The sequence below is a fragment of the Bombina bombina genome, chromosome 4 (assembly GCF_027579735.1).
Source record: "Bombina bombina isolate aBomBom1 chromosome 4, aBomBom1.pri, whole genome shotgun sequence".
Lineage (NCBI taxonomy): Eukaryota > Metazoa > Chordata > Amphibia > Anura > Bombinatoridae > Bombina > Bombina bombina.
This window is the reverse complement of record NC_069502.1, coordinates 745,201,506-745,229,471: the sequence shown is the minus strand read 5'-3', so window position 1 is coordinate 745,229,471 and position 27,966 is coordinate 745,201,506. Positions and strand designations below refer to the sequence as shown.

At 38.3% G+C, this 27,966-nt stretch overlaps 1 protein-coding gene across 1 annotated transcript in view; it reads right to left on the bottom strand.

Annotated features, from left to right (window-relative positions):
- The window catches only part of WDR27 (WD repeat domain 27), an 896,914-nt gene that overhangs the window by 372,283 nt on the left and 496,665 nt on the right, over positions 1 to 27,966 (bottom strand).

Genomic DNA, 27,966 nt, shown 5'->3' with positions numbered 1-27,966 from the left:
CAAGAATAAATTCCAAATCAAAGTCTGGCATAGCTAAGATGGGTGCTGTGGTAAAATATTCTTTCAACTTGTTGAAAGCTTGACTTGCGGATTCTGTCCATTTAAATCTTTGTTTTTCACTAGTAAGTGCTGTTAATGGTTTAACGATTGAAGAGAAATTTTTAATAAACTTTCTATAAAAGTTTGCAAAACCAATGAAACGTTGTACAGATTTTGTTGAAGTGGGAGTAGGCCAATTTAAAATTGCTGATACCTTCTCCGGATCCATTTGTATTTTGTTGGGACTGATGATGTAACCCAATAATTTTATTTCTGTAACATGAAAAGAACACTTTTCCAATTTAGCATATAATTTGTGTTCTTTTAAACGAGTTAACACCCAGCGTACATGTTTTTCATGTTCTTGTGATGTTCTAGAATAAATTAGGATGTCATCAAGGTATATTATGACACAGACGTCAATAAGGTCTCGGAATATCTCGTTTATAAAAAACTGAAAAGTTGCTGGGGCATTACTCAGACCGAAAGGCATTACATTATACTGAAAAAGGCCATATCTAGTCCGGAATGCCGTCTTCCATTCGTGACCCTCTTTGATTCTAATAAAATTATAAGCCCCCTTTAAATCTAGTTTGGTGTAAATAGTGGCACCAGTTAGACGCTCCAAAAGTTCTGGTATTAAAGGTAAAGGGTATCTGTTTTTTATTGTGATGTTATTTAATGCCCTATAATCAATAATAGGTCTTATGGTACCATCCTTGTTTCTTACTAGAAACATTCCTGCAGCTGCAGGGGATGTGGAGTGTGAAATGAATCCCTTACGTAAATTTTCATCTAGGTAATTTCTAATATATTGGAGTTCCTCTTGAGAGAGAGGATAGATCTTACCATGAGGGATTTTAGAACCAGGTATTATATCGATAGGGCAGTCAAAATCCCTATGGGGTGGAAGGTTTTCTGCCTCTTTTAAATTGAATACTTCTGCCAAATCCTGATAACACAAGGGTAAACCATTATCAAGTGACGCTATGGTTTGATGTGGGTAACAAGTCTTTAAACAAAAGGCAGAATCTAATGTTACCTTACTTGAAACCCAATTTATGTTTGGGTTGTGTTTCTTCAACCAAGGATACCCTAAGATGAGAGTATGCTGATGTATTGATATGAGATCAAAGGATAAGTATTCAGTGTGTCCTTGGAATGATGTTACAAGAAGGGGAACAGTATGATGTGTGATAGGTCCTTGTTCTATGAATGAACCATCTATTAACTTAATGGAGACAGGGTTTTGTTTGCATATAACTGGTATTTTATTTTTATATACATAGGTGGAATCAATGTAATTGCCAGATGCTCCTGAATCAATTAATGCCTTGGTTTGGATATTTTTCTGGTCCCACTGTAAAGAAATGGACAAAGTCATATGGGTATCATTTGTAATGCTGTAAATAAAGTCACTGGTTATTGTCTTACCATTCTTTTGTTTTTTTAACATAGGACAAGTGGATACTGAATGTTCCTTGTGTGCACAGTATAAACAGAGGTTTTCCAACCTCCTTCTAATTTTTTCCTCTGGTGGCAGAGGTCCTCTAATAACTCCAATCTCCATGGGGGTAGCACTGCCATGAGCTCTGTCATGACTTGTAGTGACTTGGTAAGGTTTCCTGGATGGGTTTTCATAAGAGGCCCTCTCTGCTCTCCTTTCTCTCAAACGTCGATCCAAAGAGATGCTTAATTTGATAAGCCCCTCAAGAGTATCAGGGATCTCCAGACGTGAAAGTTCATCTTTGAGTGATTCAGACAACCCCAGACGATATTGATTCTTTAAACTGATTTCATTCCACTGAGAGTCCTCTGCCCACATCTGAAACTCAGTGGTATAATCTTCCACATTTCTCTTACCCTGTTTTAAAGACCTTAATCTCGTTTCAGCATTTATTTGAGTATTTGAGTCTTGATATAGACTAGTCAAAGCAGAAAAAAAATCCTGTAATGAATCTAAGATAGGGTTATTGTTTTCGAAAAACCTATTAGCCCAAGTCCTAGGTTCACCTTGTAAAAAAGATATTGTGGTACATACTTTAATCCGCTCAGTGGGATAAGTCTTAGGTCTAAGGGAGAATAATAAGTTACAGGCATTCTTAAATTCCCTGAACTCAGAACGTTTCCCTGAGAAGGGTTGTGGATAATTAATATGAGGTTCAGGTGGATCATGAGGTTTTTGTGAAACATAATCTTTAACTATAGTTTTAAGTGCAGCATTTTCAGTTTGCACTTCAGTTACTGCTCTTGCCAAATAATCAAGTTTGAGATAGACATTATTAAACTCCTTCTTTATTTCATTAGGATCCATAATAGTAAATGTTCCAATCAAAAAAGATTTTGATTGTCTTTTGGGCCTGATTATTATGTGGTATTGTGAGATTTGTAAATCAGGAAACAAGTATTTATGGCAATAGTTATGAAGGTTAGCCCTAAAATTAGAGCTTGTTGCTCTTTTTTGTATTAATCAGAAAACAACTTCTATGTAGCCTGATTAAACAATATGAGACATTTAGTATATGATGAATTTTAGTATTAACTACAAACTTATGTGTTAATAAAAATAAGGATATAATGATGAGATACAATTCATATGTTCAATATATATCGAAAGGAAGCCACAGAAGGAGTAGATATACTGACATGGTCTGAATCAGTAACGATAGTAACAAAAATAGAACTCCTTTACTTCACGCAATCACACACATCCTAAAATATTTACAAGTTCAGACACTCCGCAAACATACATTGTTTGTTTGTAATGGATATTGCATATAATAGGATTTGCCCAATAATTCAGAATGGTGACAACAACATGCAGGTAAGAAGCTTAAAGGTTTTAGTTTGGTTCGTGTACGTTACCACCTTAGGGACCGTGAGTGTTCCATTACCGCATTGGGAGATCCGTGACTGGGACAGGCAGCGTGTGTGAATGCGGCTTACTTCCGGGTAGCGGTAAAAAAGTAGTTCCAGCCGTTCAGTGATCCAGACTCGGTAATAACAAAGTTGCAACAAAAACATATGAAATTCAAAAAGGTAACAAAAGTAATCTTTGGAACGATACTTAGCACAGAATACAAGTGATAGGAGACCTGAAATAGGCATAGCTATATCAGAGTAGGTATGACTTCAATAATCAGGCAGTAAATGAATGCAACAGGTAGTCCTTAAATAGGAAGGAGATCACATAGGAGGAGTTAGAGTTAAAGGTATACCACACAAGGTCTCATTTGAACATTGTTTCTTTGCGGGAATATATTTTCTACTTATTGATTTAAATGTTTATTGTACATCAACCTTCGGGTTTTCTAGGGATGTTTAGGGAATTTTTTTAATTATATAACATTTCTTTCATGTAATTAGCAAGAGTCCATGAGCTAGTGACGTATGGGATATACATTCCTACCAGGAGGGGCAAAGTTTCCCAAACCTCAAAATGCCTATAAATACACCCCTCACCACACCCACAAATCAGTTTTACAAACTTTGCCTCCTATGGAGGTGGTGAAGTAAGTTTGTGCTAGATTCTACGTTGATATGCGCTCTGCAGCAGGTTGGAGCCTGGTTTTCCTCTCAGCGTGCAGTGAATGTCAGAGGGATGTGAGGAGAGTATTGCCTATTTGAATTCAATGATCTCCTTCTACGGGGTCTATTTCATAGGTTCTCTGTTATCGGTCGTAGAGATTCATCTCTTACCTCCCTTTTCAGATCGACGATATACTCTTATATATATATACCATTACCTCTACTGATTCTCGTTTCAGTACTGGTTTGGCTTTCTACTACATGTAGATGAGTGTCCTTGGGTAAGTAAGTCTTATTTTCTGTGACACTCTAAGCTATGGTTGGGCACTTTTATATAAAGTTCTAAATATATGTATTCAAACATTTATTTGCCTTGATTCAGGATTTTCAAACATTCCTTATTTCAGACAGTCAGTTTCATATTTGGGATAATGCATATGAATAAAAAAATTTTCTTACCTTAAAATTTGACTTTTTTCCCTGTGGGCTGTTAGGCTCGCGGGGGCTGAAAATGCTTCATTTTATTGCGTTTTCGGCGTCATACGTGTCGCCGGAAGTTGCGTCATTTTTGACGTTTTTTTGCGCCAAAAGTGTTGGCGTTCCGGATGTGGCGTCATTTTTGGCGCCAAAAGCATTTAGGCGCCAAATAATGTGGGCGTCTTTTTTGGCGCTAAAAAATATGGGCGTCACTATTGTCTCCACATTATTTAAGTCTCATTATTTATTGCTTCTGGTTGCTAGAAGCTTGTTCACTGGCATTTTTTCCCATTCCTGAAACTGTCATTTAAGGAATTTGATCAATTTTGCTTTATATGTTGTTTTTTCTATTACATATTGCAAGATGTCCCAGATTGACACTGAGTCAGAAGATACTTCTGGAAAAACGCTGCCTGGTGCTGGATCGACCAAAGTTAAGTGTATCTGCTGCAAACTTGTGGTATCTGTTCCTCCAGCTGTTGTTTGTAATGAATGTCATGACAAACTTGTTAATGCAGATATTTCCTTTAGTAATGTTACATTACCTGTTGCTGTTCCGTCAACATCTAATAATCAGAGTGTTCCTGTTAACATAAGAGATTTTGTTTCTAAACCCATTAAGAAGGCCATTTCTGTTATTCCTCCTTCTAGTAAACGTAAAAGGTCTTTTAAAACTTCTCATTTTTCAGATGAATTTTTAAATGAACATCATCATTCTGATTCTGATAATGGTTCCTCTGGTTCAGAGGATTCTGTCTCAGAGGTTGATGCTGATAAATCTTCATATTTATTCAAAATGGAATTTATTCGTTCTTTACTTAAAGACGTCTTAATTGCATTAGAAATAGAGGATTCTGGTCCTCTTGATACTAAATCTAAACGTTTAAATAAGGTTTTTAAATCTCCTGTAGTTATTCCAGAAGTTTTTCCTGTCCCTGATGCTATTTCTGAAGTAATCTCCAGGGAATGGAATAATTTGGGTAATTAATTTACTCCTTCTAAACGTTTTAAGCAATTATATCCTGTGCCATCTGACAGATTAGAGTTTTGGGACAAAATCCCAAAAGTTGATGGGGCTATCTCTACTCTTGCTAAACGTACTACTATTCCTACGGCAGATAGTACTTCCTTTAAGGATCCTTTAGATAGGAAGATTGAATCCTTTCTAAGAAAAGCTTACTTATGTTCAGGTAATCTTCTTAGACCTGCTATATCTTTAGCGGATGTTGCTGCAGCTTCAACTTTTTGGTTAGAAGCTTTAGCGCAACAAGTAACAGATCATAATTCTCATAGCATTGTTAAAGGGACACTGTACCCAAAAATTTTCTTTCGTGATTCAGATAGAGCATGAAATTTTAAGCAACTTTCTAATTTACTCCTATTATCAAATTTTCTTCATTCTCTTGGTATCTTTATTTGAAATGCAAGAATGTAAGTTTAGATGCCGGCCCATTTTTGGTGAACAACCTGGGTTGTCCTTGCTGATTGGTGGATAAATTCATCCACCAATAAAAAAGTGCTGTCCAGAGTACTGAAACCAAAAAAAGCTTAGATGCCTTCTTTTTCAAATAATGATAGCAAGAGAACGAAGAAAAATTGATAATAGGAGTAAATTAGAAAGTTGTTTAAAATTGCATGCTCTTTCTGAATTACAAAAGAAAAAAATTGGGTACAGTGTCCCTTTAATCTTCTTCAACATACTAATAACTTATAAGTCAACTTTGCTTTCCCTTTCTTTTCAAGGTAATAAATTATTTGGTTCTCAGTTGGATTCTATTATCTCAACTGTTACTGGAGGGAAAGGAACTTTTTTACCACAGGATAAAAAATCTAAAGGTAAATTTAGGTCTAATAATCGTTTTTTTTTCCTTTCATCACAATAAGGAACAAAAGCCTGATCCTTCACCCACAGGAGCGGTATCAGTTTGGAAACCATCTCCAGTCTGGAATAAATCCAAGCCTTTTAGAAAACCAAAGCCAGCTCCCAAGTCCACATGAAGGTGCGGCCCTCATTCCAGCCCAGCTGGTAGGGGGCAGATTACGTTTTTTCAAAGAAATTTGGATCAATTCAATTCACAATCTTTGGATTCAGAACATTGTTTCAGAAGGGTACAGAATTGGCTTCAAGATAAGGCCTCCTGCAAAGAGATTTTTTTCTTTCCCGTGCCCCAGTAAATCCAGCAAAAGCTAAAGCATTTCTGAAATGTGTTTCAGATCTAGAGTTGGCTGGAGTAATTATGCCAGTTCCAGTTCTGGAACAGGGGCTGGGGTTTTATTCAAATCTCTTCATTGTACCAAAGAAGGAGAATTCCTTCAGACCAGTTCTGGATCTAAAAATATTGAATCGTTATGTAAGGATACCAACATTCAAAATGGTAACTATAAGGACTATCCTGTCTTTTGTTCAGCAAGGGCATTATATGTCCACAATAGATTTACAGGATGCATATCTGCATATTCCGATTCATCCAGATCACTATCAGTTTCTGAGATTCTCTTTCCTAGACAAGCATTACCAGTTTGTGGCTCTGCCGTTTGGCCTAGCAACAGCTCCAAGAATTTTTACAAAGGTTCTCGGTGCCCTTCTGTCTGTAATCAGAGAACAGGGTATTGTGGTATTTCCTTATTTGGACAATATCTTGGTACTTGCTCAGTCTTCACATTTAGCAGAATCTCATACAAATCGACTTGTGTTGTTTCTTCAAGATCATGGTTGGAGGATCAATTTACCGAAAAGTTCATTGATTCCTCAGACAAGGGTAACCTTTTTAGGTTTCCAGATAGATTCAGTGTCCATGACTCTGTCTCTGACAGACAAGAGACGTCTAAAATTGATCTCAGCTTGTCGAAATCTTCAATCACAATCATTCCCTTCGGTAGCCTTATGCATGGAAATTCTAGGTCTTATGACTGCTGCATCGGACGCAATCCCCTTTGCTCGTTTTCACATGCAACCTCTTCAGCTCTGTATGCTGAACCAGTGGTGCAGGGATTACACAAAGATATCTCAATTAATATCTTTAAAAACGATTGTATGACACTCTCTGACGTGGTGGACAGATCACCATCGTTTAGTTCAGGGGGCTTCTTTTGTTCTTCCGACCTGGACTGTAATTTCAACAGATGCAAGTCTGACAGGTTGGGGAGCTGTTTGGGGGTCTCTGACAGCACAAGGGGTTTGGGAATCTCAGGAGGTGAGATTACCAATCAATATTTTGGAACTCCGTGCAATTTTCAGAGCTCTTCAGTCATGGCCTCTTCTAAAGAGAGAATCGTTCATTTGTTTTCAGACAGACAATGTCACAACTGTGGCATACATCAATCATCAAGGAGGGACTCACAGTCCTCTGGCTATGAAAGAAGTATCTCGAATACTGGTATGGGCGGAATCCAGCTCCTGTCTAGTTTCTGCGGTTCATATCCCAGGTATAGACAATTGGGAAGTGGATTATCTCAGTCGCCCCAACGTTACATCCGGGCGAATGGTCTCTTCACCCAGAGGTATTTCTTCAGATTGTTCAGATGTGGGGACTTCCAGAAATAGATCTGATGGCTTCTCATCTAAACAAAAAACTTCCCAGGTATCTGTCCAGATCCAGGGATCCTCAGGCGGAAGCAGTGGATGCATTGTCACTTCCTTGGAAGTATCATCCTGCCTATCTCTTTCCGCCTCTAGTTCTTCTTCCAAGAGTAATCTCCAAGATTCTGAAGGAATGCTCGTTTGTTCTGCTGGTGGCTCCAGCATGGCCTCACAGGTTTTGGTATGCGGATATTGTCTGGATGGCCTCTTGCCAACCGTGGACTCTCCCGTTAAGACCAGACCTTCTGTCACAAGGTCCTTTTTTCCATCAGGATCTCAAATCCTTAAATTTAAAGGTATGAAGATTGAACGCTTGATTCTTAGTCAAAGAGGTTTCTCTGACTCTGTGATTAATACCATGTTACAGGCTCATAAATCTGTATCTAGAAAGATATATTATAGAGTCTGGAAGACTTACATTTCTTGGTGTCTTTCTCATCATTTTTCCTGGCATTCTTTTAGAATTCCGAGAATTTTACAGTTTCTTCAGGATGGTTTGGATAAAGGTTTGTCTGCAAGTTCCTTGAAAGGACAAATCTCTGCTCTTTCTGTTCTTTTTCACAGAAAGATTGCTAATCTTCCTGATATTCATTGTTTTGTACAAGCTTTGGTTCGTATAAAACCTGTCATTAAGTCAATCTCTCCTCCTTGGAGTTTGAATTTGGTTCTGGGGGCTCTTCAAGCTCCTCCGTTTGAACCTATGCATTCGCTGGATATTAAATTACTTTCTTGGAAAGTTTTGTTTCTTTTGGCCATCTCTTCTGCTAGAAGAGTTTCTGAATTATCTGCTCTTTCTTGTGAGTCTCCTTTTCTGATTTTTCATCAGGATAAGGCGGTGTTGCGAACTTCTTTTAAATTTTTACCTAAGGTTGTGAATTCTAACAACATTAGTAGAGAAATTGTGGTTCCTTCATAGTGTCCTAATCCTAAGAATTCTAAGGAGAGATCATTGCATTCTTTGGATGTAGTTAGAGCTTTGAAATATTATGTTGAAGCTACTAAGAATTTCCGAAAGACTTCTAGTCTATTTGTTATCTTTTCCGGTTCTAGGAAAGGTCAGAAGGCCTCTGCCATTTCTTTGGCATCTTGGTTAAAATCTTTAATTCATCTTGCTTATGTCGAGTCGGGTAAAACTCCACCTCAAAGGATTACAGCTCATTCTACTAGGTCAGTTTCTACTTCCTGGGCGTTTAGGAATGAAGCTTCGGTTGATCAGATTTGCAAAGCAGCAACTTGGTCTTCTTTGCATACTTTTACTAAATTCTACCATTTTGATGTGTTTTCTTCTTCTGAAGCAGTTTTTGATAGAAAAGTACTTCAGGCAGCTGTTTCAGTTTGATTCTTCTGCTTATAATTTCAGTTTTTTTCATTATAAGATTTAAACTTTATTTTGGGTGTGGATTATTTTCAGCGGAATTGGCTGTCTTTATTTTATCCCTCCCTCTCTAGTGACTCTTGCGTGGAAGATCCACATCTTGGGTAGTCATTATCCCATACGTCACTAGCTCATGGACTCTTGCTAATTACATGAAAGAAAACATAATTTATGTAAGAACTTACCTGATAAATTCATTTCTTTCATATTAGCAAGAGTCCATGAGGCCCACCCTTTTTGTGGTGGTTATGATTTTTTTTGTATAAAGCACAATTATTCCAATTCCTTATTTTTTATGCTTTCGCACTTTTTTCTTATCACCCCACTTCTTGGCTATGCGTTAAACTGATTTGTGGGTGTGGTGAGGGGTGTATTTATAGGCATTTGGAGGTTTGGGAAACTTTGCCCCTCCTGGTAGGAATGTATATCCCATACGTCACTAGCTCATGGACTCTTGCTAATATGAAAGAAATGAATTTATCAGGTAAGTTCTTACATAAATTTTGTTTTTGTATGTTGCAGATGTTTTAAAGGGACAGTCTACACCACAATTTGTATTATTTATAAAGATAGATAATCCCTTTATTATCCATTCCCCAGTTTTGCACAACCAACACTGTTATATTAATACACTTTTTACCTCTGTGATTTCTTTGTATCTAAGCCTTGGCATACTGCCACCTTATTTCAATTCTTTTGACAAACTTGCATTTCAGCTAATCAGTGCGGACTCATTTAACTCCATGAGCACAATGTTATCTATATGGTACACATGAACTAACGCCCTCTAGTTGTGAAACATTTTTCAAAAACCATTCAGATAAGAGGTGGCCTTTTAAGGGCTTAGAAATTAGCATATGAGCCTACCTAGGTTTAGCTTTCAACTAAGAATACCAAGAGAACAAAGCAAAATTGATGCTAAAAGTAAATTTGAAAGTTGTTTAAAATCACATGCCCTATCTGAATCATGAGTTTATTTTTGACTATACTGTCGCTGTAAGTGATTCCAGGATTGGCCAATCCACCTTTTTTAATTTCCTTTTTAAACATATATCTTATTATTTAATTTTGATTTATATACTCATTCAAATATTTTATTTCTTTTACACTACCGTATATGACTTATATTTTTTTGTGATTCCTTTATTTAACATTATTTAGTATTATTTTGAGTGCATATCAGACGACATTTTATTTCATTTTCTGATTTCGCAGAGGTAGTGCTGTTTTCAGCGCTAACTAAGACTCTTTGGGGGATATTTAATAAGCAGCTGATGCTGTTATCTATGCGCGTAGTTTCCGGCGATCTGGAAACTGTAGTTAAGAAGCAGGGGCTAATCCTTAAAGGGTCATGAAACCCACATTTTTTCTTTCATGGTTTAGAAAGCGCATGTAATTTTAAACAACTTTCTAATTTACTTCTATTGTCCACTTTGCTTTAGTCTCTTGATATCCTTTGCTGAAAAGCATATCTAGATAGGTTCAGTAGCTGCTGATTGGTAGCTGCACACAGATGCCTTGTGTGATTGGCTCACCCATGTGCATTGTTATTTCTTTAAAAAAGGATATCTAAAGAATGAAGCAAATTAGATAATAGAAGCAAATGGGAATATTGTTTAAAAGTGTATTCTCTACCTGAATCATGAAAGAAATATTTGGGGTTTAGTTTCCCTTTAACTTGTCCACACCTTTTAGTTTTTGTTTGCATATATGGCAAAATATTACCTAATAATTATGCTTATAATTTATTTTGACTCTATAAAATGCTAAAGCTGTTTAAAATAAAAGAATGCCAAAGCTACTTTTCTATGTTTTGATTGTCTGTAGTTTGTGTCATTCATAACTCATGACATCTGATATGCACAGTATATATTAATATCCCCATTGTTTTTTCTGTGCTACCTTTCATTATATTTTTTAAATACATGATCAAATACCTGAAACACGGACAGGAAATTCAATACATGTTTTCCTGTAGCCTGTAATATCTGCCCTCTCTCTACTTTACATCTTACAGAAAATGAGCTCACATATTGCAGAGTAAGATGGATAAAGCAGACGTTGAATAAAAACAACATACCAAGCTATGCCCCAAAAATCAATTATGATTTCTAAGACACAAAAAGAACAAAGAAAATAACTGGATGATGAAAACATACTGTGCATTTATACTGCGGGTTACATTACTGAATCATAATGATGACATAGGATACGTCTGTAAGATGAAATCACTATTACAGGATTTAGTACAGTAGCTGACATTATTAAATCATGCTATATCAAACTCATCTTTTAGATTGAAGTTTCCTCACTGGAGAATTCAATGGTACTTTATTGCCAGGATTTAAGGAATTTGCTGATGCTATCCCTAGCTATATATTTAACATAACTATATGTGTTGTTCTTATAGTAGCTGGCTGATCTTCTGCTTAAAATCGGACACCTAATGCAATTCCATGTACGCTAAAGGGACAATAAAACCACATTTTTCTATTTATACATCAGAAACTATTCACTGTATTGCAACAGATCTGCAAGGTCAATACATGTTTTAAAATCATTTAAAGGGACAGTGTAGTCAAAAATAAACTTTCATAATTCAGATAGGGCATGTAATTTTAAACAACTTTCCAATTTACTTTTATCATCAAATTTGCTTTGTCCTCTTGGTATTCTTAGTTGAAAGCTAAACCTAGATAGGCTCATATGCTAATTTCAAAGCCCTTGAAGGCTGCCTCTTATCTGAATGCATTTGACAGTTTTTCTGAGCTAGAGGGTGTTAGTTCATGTGTGCCATATAGATAACATTGTGCTCACGCTTATGGATTTACCTAGGAATCAGCACTTTTTGGCTAAAATGCAAGCCTATCAAAAGAACTAAAACAAGGCGGCAGACTGCAGAGACTTAGATACATGGTAATCACAGAGGTAAAACCTATATTAAAATTATGGTAAATTTCATTGTTTCAATATTTATAATCATAAAGTAAAAGATGGGGACATTTACTAATGAAAGGCTTTGTAAACACTTAATTTTTTTAATAATTACCCTTTCATATTTCCATACAATCCGCCATTCCTCTGCCTGTAACGGATACTGTATTTTTTACTTCACCGACGATTCAGGCTGTAGCCAATCGTATTGCGCCCCCTTTGGAGTCAAGCAAGTAAATAATAATGCCCCTAGTTTTAGACAGCAAAAGCGGCGTAATACGATTGGCTACGGTGAAATACAGTATCCATTACGGGCAGAGTAACGGCGCAATATATGAAAACATGAAAGGGTAATTATTTTTAAAATGAAGGGTTTACAAAGGCTTTCATGAATGAAAGTGCCAATGTTTTACTTTATGATTACAAATATTGTAACTACAAACAATAAAGTTTACCTTCACTTTAATATAAAAGTGTTGGTTGTGCAAAACTGGGGAATGGGTAATGAAGGGATTATCTATCTTTTTAAACAATAAAAATTCTGGAGTAAACTGTCTCTTTAAAACCATTTGTTAAAAAAATACATTGTTTTGCTTTGTCAAGACACACCACTTAAAAAGCCTCTTGAGTGTTGCTACTCTTACTTACTTTACTGATGTCAATTGGGGACAGAGATACATAAGTTCCTGTACATATCAGCCAATTACTGTACAACATGTAGGAAACTCAGGATTCTGCATTCCACAGAATGCACTCCATTGGAAACACTACAATATTGAGAGTTAAATTACAAGAAGAGAAGGCAAAATAAATAAAGTACATTGCATAGTTTTGAATTATCCATAACTAAATATTTTGGGCCAGATTACAAGTAGCACGCTTATTAACGCTTTTTGCGCTCATTAGGTTGCGCACGTATTAGTTATTCGTTGAAAGTAAACTGTTTTCACTTGTGCACTAACCCGACAAGCACAAAAAGCTTAGGTTAGAATATCGCGTGTCAATGGAGAAAAAAAAACTAACACCCTACTTACAAGCAAACCCGATTGCATATTCTCATGTGAGGTAACCCGACATAAAAATATGATTATTTTACATTCCGATGTTCTTCACATAGAAGAATATATATCTGATGTGTTTTTATATATATATACTGTATATACACACACTCATTGACCACTATATTAGGTACACCTTGCTAGTACTGAGTTGGACCCCTTTTTCCCTTCAGAACTGCCTTGATTCTTCGTGGTATAGATTCAAGGTGTTGGAAACATTCCTCAGAGATTTTGCTTCATATTGACATGATAGCATCAGGCAGTTGCTGCAGATTTGTCGGCTGCACATCCATGATGAGAATCTCCCATTCCACCACATCCCAAAGGTGCACTATTGGATTGAGATCGGGTGACTGTGGAGGCCATTGGAGTACAGTGATCTCAATGTTATGTTCAAGAAACCAGTTTGAGATGATTTGAGCTTTGTGACATGGTGCATTATCCTGCTGGAAGTAGCCATCAGAAGGTGGGTACACTGTAGTCATAAAGGGACAGACATGGTCAGCAACAATACTTAGGTAGGCCGTGGCATTTAAATGATGATCAATTGGTACTAAGGGGTCCAAAGTGTGCCAAGAAAATATCCCCCACACCATTACACCACCAGCCTGAACCGTTGATACAAGGCAGGATGGATCCATGCTTTCATGTTGTTTACACCAAATTCTGACCCTACCATCTGAATGTTGCAGCTGAAATTGAGACTCATCAGACCAGGCAATGTTTTTCCAATCTTCTATTGTCCAAGTTTGGTGAGCCTGTGCGAATTGTAGTCTCAGTTTTCTGTTCTTAGCTGACATGAGAGGCACCCAGTGTGGTCTTATGCTGCTGTAGCCCATCTGCTTCAAGGGTCAACGAGTTGTGCGTTCAGAGATGATATTCTGCACATCATCTCGAACCAGTCTGCCCATTCTCCTCTGACCTCTGACATCAAAAAGGCATATTCGTCCACACATCTGCCGCTCACTGGATATTTATTTTTTTCGGGCCATTCTCTATAAACCCTAGAGATGGTTGTGCATGAAAATCCTAGTAGATCAGAAGTTTTTGAAATACTCAGACCAGCCCGTCTCGCACCAACAACCATGCCACATTCAAAGTCACTTAAATACCCTTTCTTCCCCATTTTGATGCTCGGTTTGAACTTCAGCAAGTCATCTTCCCCACGTTTAGATGCCTAAATGCATTGAGTTGCTGCCATGTGATTGGCTGGTTAGCAATTTGTGTTACCAAGCAATTGAACAGGTGTACATAATAAAGTGGCCGGCTAGTGTGTATGTATATATATATATATATATATATATATATATATATATATATATATATATATATATATATGTATGTATAGCTCACAAAAGTGAGTACACCCCTCCCATTTTTGTAAATATTTCATTATATCTTTTCATGTGACAACACTGAAGAAATGACACTTTGCTACAATATAAAGTAGTGAGTGTACAGCCTGTATAACAGTGTAGATTTGCTGTCCCCTCAAAATAACTCAACACACAGCTATTAATGTCTAAACCTTTGGCAACAAAAGTTAGTACACCCCTAAGTAGAAATGTCCAAATTGGGCCCAAAGTGTCAATATTTTGTGTGGCTACCATTATTTTCTAGCACTTCCTTGACCCTCTTGGGCATGGAGTTCACCAGAGCTTCACAGATAGCCACTGGAGTCCTCTTCCACTCCTCCATGACAACATTACGGAGCTGGTGGATGTTAGAGATCTTGCACTCCCCCACATTCTGTTTGAGGATGCCCGACAGATGCTCAATAGGGTTTAGGTCTAGAGACATGCTTGGCAAGGCAGTGGTCGTCTTGGAGGTGTGTTTGGGGTCGTTATCATCTTGGAATACTGCCCTGCGGCCCAGTCTCAGAAAGGAGGGGTTTGTGCTTTGCTTCAGTATGTTACAGTACATGTTGGGATTTATAGTTCCCTCAATGAACTGTAGCTTCCCAGTGCCGGCAGCACTCATGCAGGCCCAGACCATGACACTCCCACCACCATGCTTGACTGTAGGCAAGACACACTTGTCTTTGTACTCATCACCTGGTTGCCGCCACACACTCTTGAAACTATCTGAACAAAATAAGTTTATCTTGGTTTTATCGGACCACAGGACATGGTTGCAGTAATCCATGTCCTTAGTCTGCTTGTCTTCAGCAAACTGTTTGCAGGCTTTCTTGTGCATCATCTTTAGAAGAGGCTTCCTTCTGGGATGACAGCCATGCAGACCAATTTGATGCAGTGTGCGGCATATGGTCTGAGCACTGACAGGCTGACCCCCCACCCCTTCAACCTCTGCAGCAATGCTGGCAGCATTTATACGTCTATTTCCCAAAGACAACCTCTGGATATGTGACGCTGACCACATGCACTCAACTACTTTGGTCGACCATGGCGAGGCCTGTTCTGAGTAGAACCTGCCCTGTGAAACCACTGTATGGTCTTGCCCACTGTGCTGCAGCTCAGTTTCAGGCTCTTCGCAATCTTCTTATAGCCGAGGCCATCTTTATATAGAGCAACAATTCTTTTTTTTCAGATCCTCAGAGAGTTGTTTGCCATGAGGTGCCATGTTGAACTTCCAGTGACCAGTATAAAAGAGTGTAATAGCGATAACACCAAATTTAACACACCTGCTCCCAATTCATACCTGAGACCTTGTAACACTAAAGAGTCACATGACGCCGGGGAGAGAAAATGGCTAATTGGGCTCAATTTGGACATTTCCACTTAGGAGTGTACTCAATTTTGTTGCCAACGGTTTAGACATTAATGGCTGTGTGTTGAGTTATTTTGAGGGGACAGCAAATTTACACTGTTATACAGGCAATAAACTCACTATTTTACATTGTAGCAAAGTGTCATTTCTTCAGTGTTGTCACATGAAAAAATATAATAAAATACAAAAGTGTGAGAGGTGTACTCACTTTTGTGAGATACTGTATATATATATATATATATATATATATATATATATATATATATATATATATATATATAATACTAGGAATATGCACTCGATGGATTTAGACCACAACACACTTTATTAAGTAGTAACGTTTCAGGGCATTCACCCCTTCCTCAGACCGTCTGAGGAAGGGGTGAATGCCCAGAAACGTCACTACATAATAAAGTGCTTTGTGGTTTAAATCCAGCAAGTGCATATTCCTAGTATTCTATTTGAAGATTTATTCACCCTGGTCTTGGGACTTTTGGCGAGTGGGAGTGCGCTATCCTGTGTTATATATATATATATATATATATATATATATATTGTATATATACATTCATACGAAATAGAGGGCACTCACAGGTCTTGATAATTTTTATAATTTTATTATGGATGCAACAATCACATTAGTCGACGTTTCAGCTCCACAAGTGAGCCATTTTTCAAGACAATCTATAGTATTAATATTTACAAATTAATTTACATAAAACAATACATTGTGTTAACATATACCGTATTTTTCGCTCCATAAGACACACCTGACCATAAGACGCACCTAGTTTTTAGAGTAGGAAAAGAAGAAAAAAAATATTCTGAAGAGAGCTTGTGTGTGATTGAGAGTGTGTGATAAAAATGTGTGTGTGAGTCTGTGTGAGAGTGTGTTAGTGAGTGTGTTAGTGTGTGTGAGAGAGCTTGTGTGTGTTTGGGAGTGTGTGATATGCCCCATATAAAAACTAACAAATTTATGGCACCCTCATCCTTTCCAACTTGGGGTTCAGTTGATTACATTATATATTAAAAACACACAGAAGAAAAATACCAAAGCCTGGTTTTTCTTTTTTTAAACATTTATATAGATGGTATTTCTTGTCAAATTGATACACATAGGAAACACTAAATTAGTACCACACTATATTCAGACATAGCCAGTATATCCTACTAATGTGTACTGAATATTTTGATAAGCACTTTCAAAACATTTGAACAATCTGAGCTACTAACACAGCCATAAATAAAAGACAAACTAAGCACTAAAATGCTATTGATGCTATAAAATAGTGTCATTTTTCAAGATTTTGACCCCTAAAATAGACACAGTTTCCAAATATCCAGCGCCAAGCTAAAAAAAACTTGTGTAATAACAGACAAGCTACCGGTATTTTCCCCCAGAGACATGACCTGCGTCTATATTGTCCAACAGCTTCTCAACACTCCCCAATCTATATTCCTTTTTCAGACATGACTCGTAGAGTTTTTATCCAAAAGGCCTCCAAGATTTATATATTTCTCACCCGGTTTTTTAGCATACCCCCTGACTGGAACCCCAGCCAAGCGGCCACCGTTCACCGCAACTCCGAGCCTCTCAACACCTACCTCCAGGTCATGTCACCAACACATATGCGTGCCAGAACTTCCAGGGCACTGATGTTATAACTAGTATCCCCACGGAGTTATGGGAAGTGTAGTCCTAGTTTGAGTGACTACTAAGTTGGAGGCGGAGCGTGACATGAGCTCAGCTGAGGAGCATTGACTCTGAACGCCCCGCAGGCATTATAGAAAATAGGCTAAGCATCAAAAATAAATATTCAGTATTCGCCCTGCCCTCCGCGGGCTTCAGCCTGCACATATGCAAAATTGCTGCTCTCTACTGCAGCAGCCAGCCTGGCTGCCCAATCCGGCCCTGCATTCGCTCCATAAGACGCACAGACATTTCCCCTTACTTTTGAGGGGGAAAAAAGTGCATCTTATGGAGCGAAAAATACGGTATATATAATACAAAGATGAAACACTGCTTTTATTCCCTTTCAATACCTTGTGTTAAGTACAAACAATTTTCTCTAAAAATTAAAGCATTAAAATTTCACAAATAAACTTTCTTACTTGTGTATGAAACAAATACTTGGATAATATCCATAATCATGTGTTAATAATCTGAATAAGTTGCTATGGTGGTATCATTACTTTCATAAAAAGATTTTACAGCTTAGCTCAATCATTGCTATTTTGTTGTTATATTTATATATGCAACATGCATTAGATGTTATAATGAAAAAAACCTTATTGTTTCATTTTGAATCTTTCATTGTCTCCCTAGCGTATCATAATATATATGCAAACTCTGTAACCTTTTCAAAGTGTAACTGTCCATCTTAGTGAAAAATACCTTAACTGGTGTTACCAGTTTTGTCTATATACACCTGTAGTAAACCTTAGTCTATAAGTTGGACACTCAAATGTATTTACTTGAATCTAGGTAGTCATTACTTGAGGCTTTTTAGAGCGCATACCTTAATTATTCGTTTGGCGTGCTCAAGACGTCATTCCCAAATGCTGTATGCAGTGACCCAAATTATTGGGAGGCGTGTGTCAACAGCTGATAGGTGACGCACGTAGTAACAGCTGTTTTATCATAACCAAGTTTATGGATTAAGTTCAACCAAGGAGGCTTTTTAAGAAAGCCCCCATCTATTATTTACAAAAAATATTAACTTATTCTGTAGTTAAAATATCACTGTAAAAAAACACATTTACGGGTTACATCCTATTTGTATTTAGGGATTGATGTGTTTACAAATGTGCCAGATAGGCACCACTATCACCTTTGTGTGATTCATTATACGAAACACTTTCTTAACAGGCTATGTCTTTTTCTAATTCCCTGTATCAGTAACAACAGGGGTAGTTTGAATATTTAGAAAGAACTTTGCACACTAGATAAATGACAGATTAATCAGAATACTATTGTTTATACATTAAAGGAGTAGAATATATATTTGTTGTTGCCCATGGTCCCTAGGGACCCATAATCTACAATATAATATTTGAGAAAATAACTATAAAAAATGATAATTTTTAATAACTAATATTCTTAATAGTATGATGAAAGTTGATAGCAATTGCTGTTAATCAGATAATGACAGATGTTCTTAGTGAAATACTCTTAGTAAAATAATAAGAAATCCAAATGCATATTGAGGCCCTTTGGATGCATCCATTGAGCCTCTCTTTTTAATAATTCCTCATCCCTGTTGCCACCTTTCTTTAGGGGAGGTATTCTATCTATTAGCATTGTTCTAAGCATAGATACAGTGTGCTTGTTTTCAAGAAAGTGACGAGCTACCGGTTGTTCACTTGTACCATCTCTATATGCAGCTCTAATCACACTCTTGTGATTGGCTAAACGTTCTTTGAAGGGGGTACAGGTCTTTCCCACATAATATTTTCCAAATGAAGTCAGAGGTGCAGGTTAATCTATGTCTGATGTTAAATTTCTTAGATCTATGAGGATGTGCAAATGTATTCACAGGAATTAAAATATTGCAGGTGACACAGCTTCCGCATTTAAAACACCCTACTTTGTCTTTTGGTAACCAGCTTTGGGTTCCACGAAGCAACATCATGCTTAAATATTAACATTTTAAGACTTTTGCCCCTTTTATATACCATACATGGGGGCTTAGCCCCTGCAAAGGGTAAAGACGGGTCATTGGACAAAATAAACCAGTTCTTAGCTCAGTTTTTTTTTACTAAAGAGCTAGCTGGTGTATAGGTTGTGATGTAGTTAATCACTTTATTTTCTAGTTTCTCACCTTTAGCTCTGGTGATTAGCATTTGTTGATCAAAGTTTGCAATTTCATCCCATACTAGTTATGTCTGATTCTTTGTAACCTCTTTGTATGAACCTATTCTTCATAAGATCATATTGTGCCAATTTATCTTTCTCATCTGTATTGTTCCTTATAATTCTCATGAGTTGGGATTTTAGAATGCCAAACTTCAATTGTGGTGGATGGTAACTTTGAAATTTTAGGAGGGTATTCCTGTCTGTCGGTTTGGAATATAGTTTAGTTTGTAGGAGTTATTTGCGTAGGTCTTATATATACATAGGTCTAAATATTTAATCTCATTCTTATCATATTCTATGGTGAACTGAACATTAGTTAAATGGCCATTTAATTTGTTATGCCTTTCAATCAATTCTATCTCAGTACCACCCCATATTATGAGCAAGTCGTCTATTTATCTACGGTATAGTAGAATATTGGGTTTATTATCTGAAAAAAACATATCTGTCCTCGTACCAGGCCATAAAAAAAATTGGCAAATGAAGTGGCCATTGGGGAGCCCATAGTGGTGCCTATGAGTTGTAAATAGTAAATGTTCTCATATCTAAAATAGTTATGAGTTAAACAAATATTTTAAAGTTCAATTATTAATTCTATGGGGGGACCCATGTATTGTTGGTCTGTTACTATTTTTTGCCTTACTGCTTCCAATCCTTATGAGTGCGGTATGATAGTATAGAGGCTAGCTACGTCTAGCGTAACTAATATATCATCCTAGTTAAATGTGTGCTGATTAGGAATTTAATTAAGTCCATAGAGTCTAATAGGAAGGCTTGGTTTTTTTTAACAGTATCCTGTAGGTGGTGTGTTTCATCTTTGTATTATATATATGTTAACACATGTAGTGTTTTATGTAAATTCATTTGTAAATATTAATATTATAGATTGTCTTGAAAAAGGCTCACTTGTGGAGCCGAAACGTCGACTTATGTGATTGGAAAACAGAAATCGGTGAAAAAAATCACAAAGAAAGAGTGCGCCTCCTAGTGCAACACTGCGAGAGTAATAATATAGCAAATCTTGTGATAAAATGATACTCACAAACGGAGCAGCACCAGTGTGCTGATTGGTACAAGCTGGGGAATCACAGTGACCCAGCTACACTGATCCTGCAACAGGATGATGGGATCCAGGATATCCAGGTGATGTGGTAGGAAAAAAGGCTCAGGCTTCCATGTAGTACAACATATTTATTAAAATGGTTGTTAAAAACAGAGGGTGTATGGACTTCACCCAAAATATAAAAACAAGTGTTGAAACATATTGCAACGCGTTTTTCAGCCAAACTGGCTGTTTCCTCAGGCATCAGTTTGGCTGAGATTTCTGTTTTCTGCTGCATATTCTATGAGAGGAGCTGCCCATCATATCTGAACAGATTTTCACTGGTTACATTTGGATTGTTACATACAGATGAGTCATTACCACTGATGAATACACCAGGACAATTCTGATTATTGGACTTTGTCTTCTATATGACTGTTGATCAGAATCGTATGTTTGTATTTTTTGCATATGCATTTTACCTATATAGGTTATATTGTACCTAATTATTCTTATTTTATCATACCCACAGATCGTCACACATGTGATAGATCTATATACTCTGTATTTAGAATCGCTCATTACATTATCTGTTTTGATTCTAGCGCCCCCTAAGGTTGGACACCTAGGTGTTATCGACAGTATTTGACTTATGTGATTGGTGCATTGATAATAAAATTATAAAAATTATCAAGACCTGTGAGTGCCCTCTATTTCGTATGGATGTGCATAAAGATGGTTTGAGGAGACACCTGGGCTATACAACAGAATCAGAAAGGTTGGAGTGCATAGATTGAAGAATATAATTAAATATATATATATATATATATATATATATATATATATATATATATATATATATATATAAATAAATAGAACATATTCTTCTATGTGAAGAACATTGGAATGTGAAATATTAATATTTCCATGTCGGGTTAGCACATGAATGCTTTGGCCTCTCAGTGCACAATGCACCCAAGGACATCCTCAAATGGATGCAAAAGCTGCACAAAATCCAGATTAGAAACACTCACTATGATATTATTCCTTCTGGAATGATCATCAAGATCAGCCATTTTCTTCTCTAGTGGCATAAGCAAGTTTTTGTTGATACTAGACAGGCATATTCTACAGTTAGGTTCTCATGTGTCAATGTACTCACAAATAGAGGCAACCACGCCCCATGTAGTAATAGGTGAATAGACAAGGTTGCCAACATAGGAACCTTTCCGCACACCTTTGTGGCTAACCGATAGAAGACACTATATGTCCGTTGTCCGGATGTACCATTGCATAAATACTTACTTTGTGCAATGCCACCCCATGCTTTCATGCAATTCAATCACACTGAACAAACATGCTCTGGGTGTCTTATGTAAGAAGCAGTGGAGGGTACAAAGCAGCAGCAGGCTGAACTCTGCTTCTTACATTGCTGAAAGCAGGCTCACAGAGGATAAAAAGCAGCAAATGCTGGTTAATACATTGAGCCAAAGGTCTGTTTAACTCAGCACACAATCTACCAAATCTCTATGTGACCAAAGAGACTATCTAACATGGCCTGTTTTGTATTGATTATATTATAAGAGCAGCCACTTGGCACAGCAGACATAGTAGTGCCAATTGTTAGCATCCTCCAAAGATCTTGCAGAATTTTAGAGCTCATATTCATATAATCTTGGCCTTCAAGAGGATGATGTTGAAAGTGATCCATCACTGCATTTAGGAGTCGTAGCAGCTTTCTATTTCTTTTTTGAGTCTTAGAACATGTTTGGTTCTGAGCAGAAAGTTGGATATTCCAGAACTAGCAGGCAGTAGATTTAAAGTGACAGGACCAAACCAGTTTCCTAAATGTATATAACATGCAGGACTGAGAGGGTACACTTCAGATATGATGAAGAAGATTAATATTCACTGGTGGGGAAGAAAATGAGCCTTCATTGCATCATGATAGTAAAGAGGCTAGCTACGTCTAGCGTAACTAATATATCATCCTAGTTAAATGTGTGCTGATTAGGAATTTAATTAAGTCCATAGAGTCTAATAGGAAGGCTTGTTTTTTTTTTTAACAGTATCCTGTAGGTGGTGTGTTTCATCTTTGTATTATATATATGTTAACACATGTAGTGTTTTATGTAAATTAATTTGTAAATATTAATATTATAGATTGTCTTGAAAAAGGCTCACTTGTGGAGCCGAAACGTCGACTTATGTGATTGGAAAACAGAAATCGGTGAAAAAAATCACAGATATTATATATTGCTGTACTTGTATCTTGAACACCAAGTGGCTGTACATAAAGTAGTAATCAGAGGTGGACCTAAAGTAATTATGGGATGCCAACTACGCCAGGACCTCTAGAGGAATATACTCCTATAGGATGACATAAAGAAAAGGGATGTGGATGTGCTCTTAGAGGCAAGAGAGAGACAGATAGATAGTGTCTTTTATCCAACCACACGGTGTGATAAATATTAGCTGAAGAGCTTCTGTCTCTCCTACTGAGTACAGCTATGGAAGCTAAGCAAAAACAAATATAATAAACAGCTCCATTCTTTAAGCTTGATTAGTATAGTGTATTAATCCTATCCTTAACTATTGGTATCAGAATGGGAAATACACGGAACAACAACAGAGCAGTTGCTGGATTGTGAAAGTATAAAGTACCAAAAGCTGTCTCCTTACATACTAAGATTGTCCCACACAGTTGTAAGATGACATTTATAGGCAGACAAATTGCACACTGATGCAAACTGGACAAATATCTCTCTGTAAGTTTTTAAGATGCAAACAGCTAATCCCCCCCCCCACTACAAACATCTTCCAGTGGAGGGAATACGAGTATAAGTGAATTACTACTAGCAGGTAAGTCTACAAGAGTTTATGCCAATCAATGCACGGTAGCAGTGCACTCTTAACAAATGATAAAAAAACAAGGTATAATAGCAGCAGAGCTCCTCCATTGAAATCAAAGATGGTGGTTACAATAAATTATTTATTCAGGAATGGAAAGCGGGACTACACTACCAGATGGGTGCATTCGTTGAATTGCTGTACAATAAACTCTTTTCACCAAACCAGCACTGGGAGATGCAGAATCCTCTTAATTGGAAAAAGAAGAAATCTTAGGAGCCAGCCCATTTTGGTTCAGGACGCTAGGCAGCGCTTGCTGATTGGTGGCTATATTTAGCCATCAATAAGCAAGCGCTACCCAGGTGCTGAACAAAACAAGGGCTGGCTCTTAAGCTTATATTCAACTAAATATAGCAAGACAACAAAGAAAAATGTATAATAGGAGTAAATTAGAAAGTTGCTTAAAATTGCATCTGAATCATGAAAGAAGAAAAAAACAGAATTTATGCTTACCTAATAAATTACTTTCTCTTGCGGTGTATCCAGTCCACGGATTCATCCTTTACTTGTGGGATATTCTCATTCCCTACAGGAAGTGGCAAAGAGAGCACACAGCAGAGCTGTCCATATAGCTCCCCCTCTAGCTCCACCTCCCAGTCATTCGACCAAAGGTTAGGAAGACAAAGGAGAAACCATAGGGTGCAGTGGTGACTGTAGTTTAAACTAATTTTTTTTTACCTGACTTAAATGCCAGGGCAGGCCGTGGACTGGATACACCGCAAGAGAAAGTAATTTATCAGGTAAGCATAAATTCTGTTTTCTCTTGCAAGGTGTATCCAGTCCACAGATTCATCCTTTACTTGTGGGATACCAATACCAAAGCTTTAGGACACGGATGAAGGGAGGGAACAAGACAGGTACCTTAAACGGAAGGCACCACTGCTTGCAAAACCTTTCTCCCAAAAATAGCCTCTGAAAAAGCAAAAGTATCGAATTTGTAAAATTTGGCAAAAGTATGCAGTGAAGTCGCTGCCTTACAAATCTGTTCAACAGAAGCCTCATTTTTGAAAACCCATGTGGAAGCCACTGCTCTGGTAGAATGAGCAGTAATTCTTTCAGGAGGCTGCTGGCCAGCAGTCTCATAGGCCAAACGGATGATGCTTTTCAGCCAAAAGGAAAGAGAGGTAGCAGTCGCTTTCTGACCTCTCCTCTTACCAGAATAGATAACAAACAAGGAAGATGTTTGTCTGAAATCCTTAGTTGCTTGTAAATAGAACTTTAAAGCACGAACTACATCAAGATTGTGTAATAGACGTTCCTTCTTCGAAGATGGATTAGGACACAGAGAAGGAACAACTATTTCCTGGTTAATATTCTTGTTAGAAACAACTTTAGGAAGAAAACCAGGCTTGGTACGCAAAACTACCTTATCTGCGTGGAACACCATGTAAGGTAAATCACACTGTAAGGCAGATAATTCTGAAACTCTTCGAGCAGAAGAGATAGCTATCAAAAACAAAACTTTCCCAGATAACAACTTAATGTCTATGGAATGTAAAGGTTCAAACGGAACCCCTTGAAGAACTGAAAGAACTAGATTCAAACTCCATGGCGGAGCCACAGGTTTATAGACAGGCTTGATTCTGACCAAAGCCTGAGCAAACGCTTGAACGTCTGGTACCTCTGCCAGACGCTTGTGTAACAGGATAGACAAAGCAGATATTTGTCCTTTTAAGGAACTAGCTGACAATCCTTTCTCCAATTCTTCTTGGAAAAAGGACAATATCCTGGGAATCCTAATCTTACTCCATGAGTAAGCCTTGGATTCACACCAACAAAGATATTTCCGCCATATCTTATGGTAGATTTTCCTGGTGACAGGCTTTCTAGCCTGAATCAGAGTATCTATAACTGACTCAGAGAACCAACGCTTTGATAGAATTAAGCGTTCAATCCTCAAGCAGTCAGACGTAGAGAAACTAAATTTGGATGCTTGAACGGACCCTGTATCAGAAAATCCTGCCTCATTGGCAATGTCCATGGTGGGACAGATGACATGTCCACTAGGTCTGCATACCAAGTCCTGCGTGGCCACGCAGGCGCTATCAGAATAACCGAAGCCTTCTCCTGCTTGATTCTGGCAACCAGACGCGGGAGGAGAGGAAACGGTGGAAAAACATAAGCCAGATTGAAGGACCAAGGCGCTGCTAGAGCATCTATCAATACCGCCTTGGGATCCCGGGACCTGGACCCGTAGAGAGGAAGTTTGGTGTTCTGACGGGACGCCATCAGATCCAACTCTGGAGTGCCCCAAAGCTGAGTCAGCTGGGCAAATACCTCCGGGTGGAGTTCCCACTCCCCCGGGTGAAAAGTCTGACAACTTAGAAAATCCGCCTCCCAGTTGTCTACTCCTGGGATGTGAATTGCTGAGAGATGGCAGGAGTGATTCTCCGCCCACCTGATTATTTTGGTTACTTCCGTCATTGCTAGGGAACTCTTTGTTCCCCCCTGATGATTGACGTAAGCTACAGTCGTGATGTTGTCCGACTAAAATCTGATGAATTTGGCCGCAGATAGTTGAGGCCATGCCTGAAGAGCGTTGAATATCGCCCTCAGTTCCAGAATGTTTATCGGGAGAAGAGTTTCTTCCCGAGACCATAAGCCCTGAGCTTTCAGGGAGTCCCAGACCACACCCCAGCCTAACAGACTGGCGTCGGTCGTTACAATGATCCACTCTGGCCTGCGGAAACATATTCCCTGAGACAGGTGATCCTGAGACAACCACCAGAGAAGAGAATCTCTGGTCTCCTGGTCCAACTGAATTTGAGGAGACAAATCTGCATAATCCCCATTCCACTGTTTGAGCATGCATAGTTGCAGTGGTCTGAGGTGTATCCGAGCAAAAGGGACTATGTCCATTGCCGCTACCATTAGTCCGATTGTCTCCATGCACTGAGCTACAGATGGCCGAGGAATGGAATGAAGAGCTTGGCAATTAGTTAACAGTTTTAACTTTCTGACCTCCGTCAGAAATATTTTCATTTCTACCGAGTCTATCAGGGTTCCTAGGAATGGAACTCTTGTGAGGGGGGAGAGAGAACTCTTTTTGACGTTCACCTTCCACCCGTGAGACCTCAGAAAGGCCAATACGATCTCCATGTGAGACTTGGTTCTTTGGAAAGTCGATGCCTGAATTAAGATGTCGTCTAGGTAAGGCGCCACTGCTATGCCCCGCGGTCTTAGAACCGCCAGGAGGGACCCTAGCACCTTTGTGATGATCTTTGTGGATAGGAATATGCAGATACACATCCTTTAGATCCACGGTAGTCATATATTGACCCTCCTGGATCATTGGTAAGATTGTCCAAATGGTTTCCATCTTGAATGATGGGACTCTGAGGAATATGTTTAGAATTTTGAGATCCAGGATTGGTCTGAAAGTTCCTTCTTTTTTGGGAACCACAAACAGGTTTGAGTAAAACCCCAGTCCTTGTTCTGCAATTGGAACTGGGTGGATCACTCCCATTGTATGTAGATCTTCTACACAGCGTAAAAACGCCTCTTTCTTTGTCTGATCTGTAGACAGACGAGAAATGTGGAACCTTCCCCTTGGAGGAGAGTCCTTGAATTCTAGAAGGTATCCCTGGGCTACAATCTCTAATGCCCAAGGATCGTGTACATCTCTTGCCCAGGCCTGAGCGAAGAGAGAGAGTCTGCCCCCTACTAGATCCGGTCCCGGATCGGGGGCTACCCCTTCATGCAATCTTGGTGGCAGCTGCAGGCTTTTTGGCCTGTTTACCCTTATTCAAGCCCTGGTAAGGTTTCCAGGTTGCCTTGGGCTGTGAAGCGTTACCCTCTTGCTTTGCAGCCGGAGAGGATGAAGCGGGGCCGTTCCTGAAATTGCGAAAGGAACGAAAATTAGCTTTGTTCTTTGTCTTAAAGGGCTTGTCCTGAGGGAGAGCATGGACTTTTCCCCCGGTGATATCTGAAATAATCTCTTTCAATTCAGGCCCGAAGAGGGTCTTTCCTTTGAAAGGAATGTTCAAAAGCTTGGATTTAGACGACACATCGGCCGACCAGGACTTTAGCCATAGCGCCCTGCGCGCCATAATGGCGAAACCTGAATTTTTCGCCGCTAACTTAGCTATTTGGAAAGCGGCGTCAGTGATAAAAAAATTAGCTAGCTTTAGAGCCTTAATTCTATCCATAATTTCCTCATATGAGGTCTCCGTCTGGAGCGAGTCTTCCAGCGCCTCAAACCAGAAAGCAGCTGCAGTAGTTACAGGAATAATACAGGCAATAGGTTGGAGAAGAAAACCTTGTTGAACAAAAGTTTTCTTAAGTAAACCCTCTAACTTCTTATCCATAGTGTCTTTAAAAGCACAACTGTCTTCAATTGGTATGGTTGAGCGTTTAGCAAGTGTAGAAACAGCCCCCTCCACACTAGGGACCGTCTGCCACGAGTCAAGCACAGGGTCAGGTATGGGGAACATTTTCTTA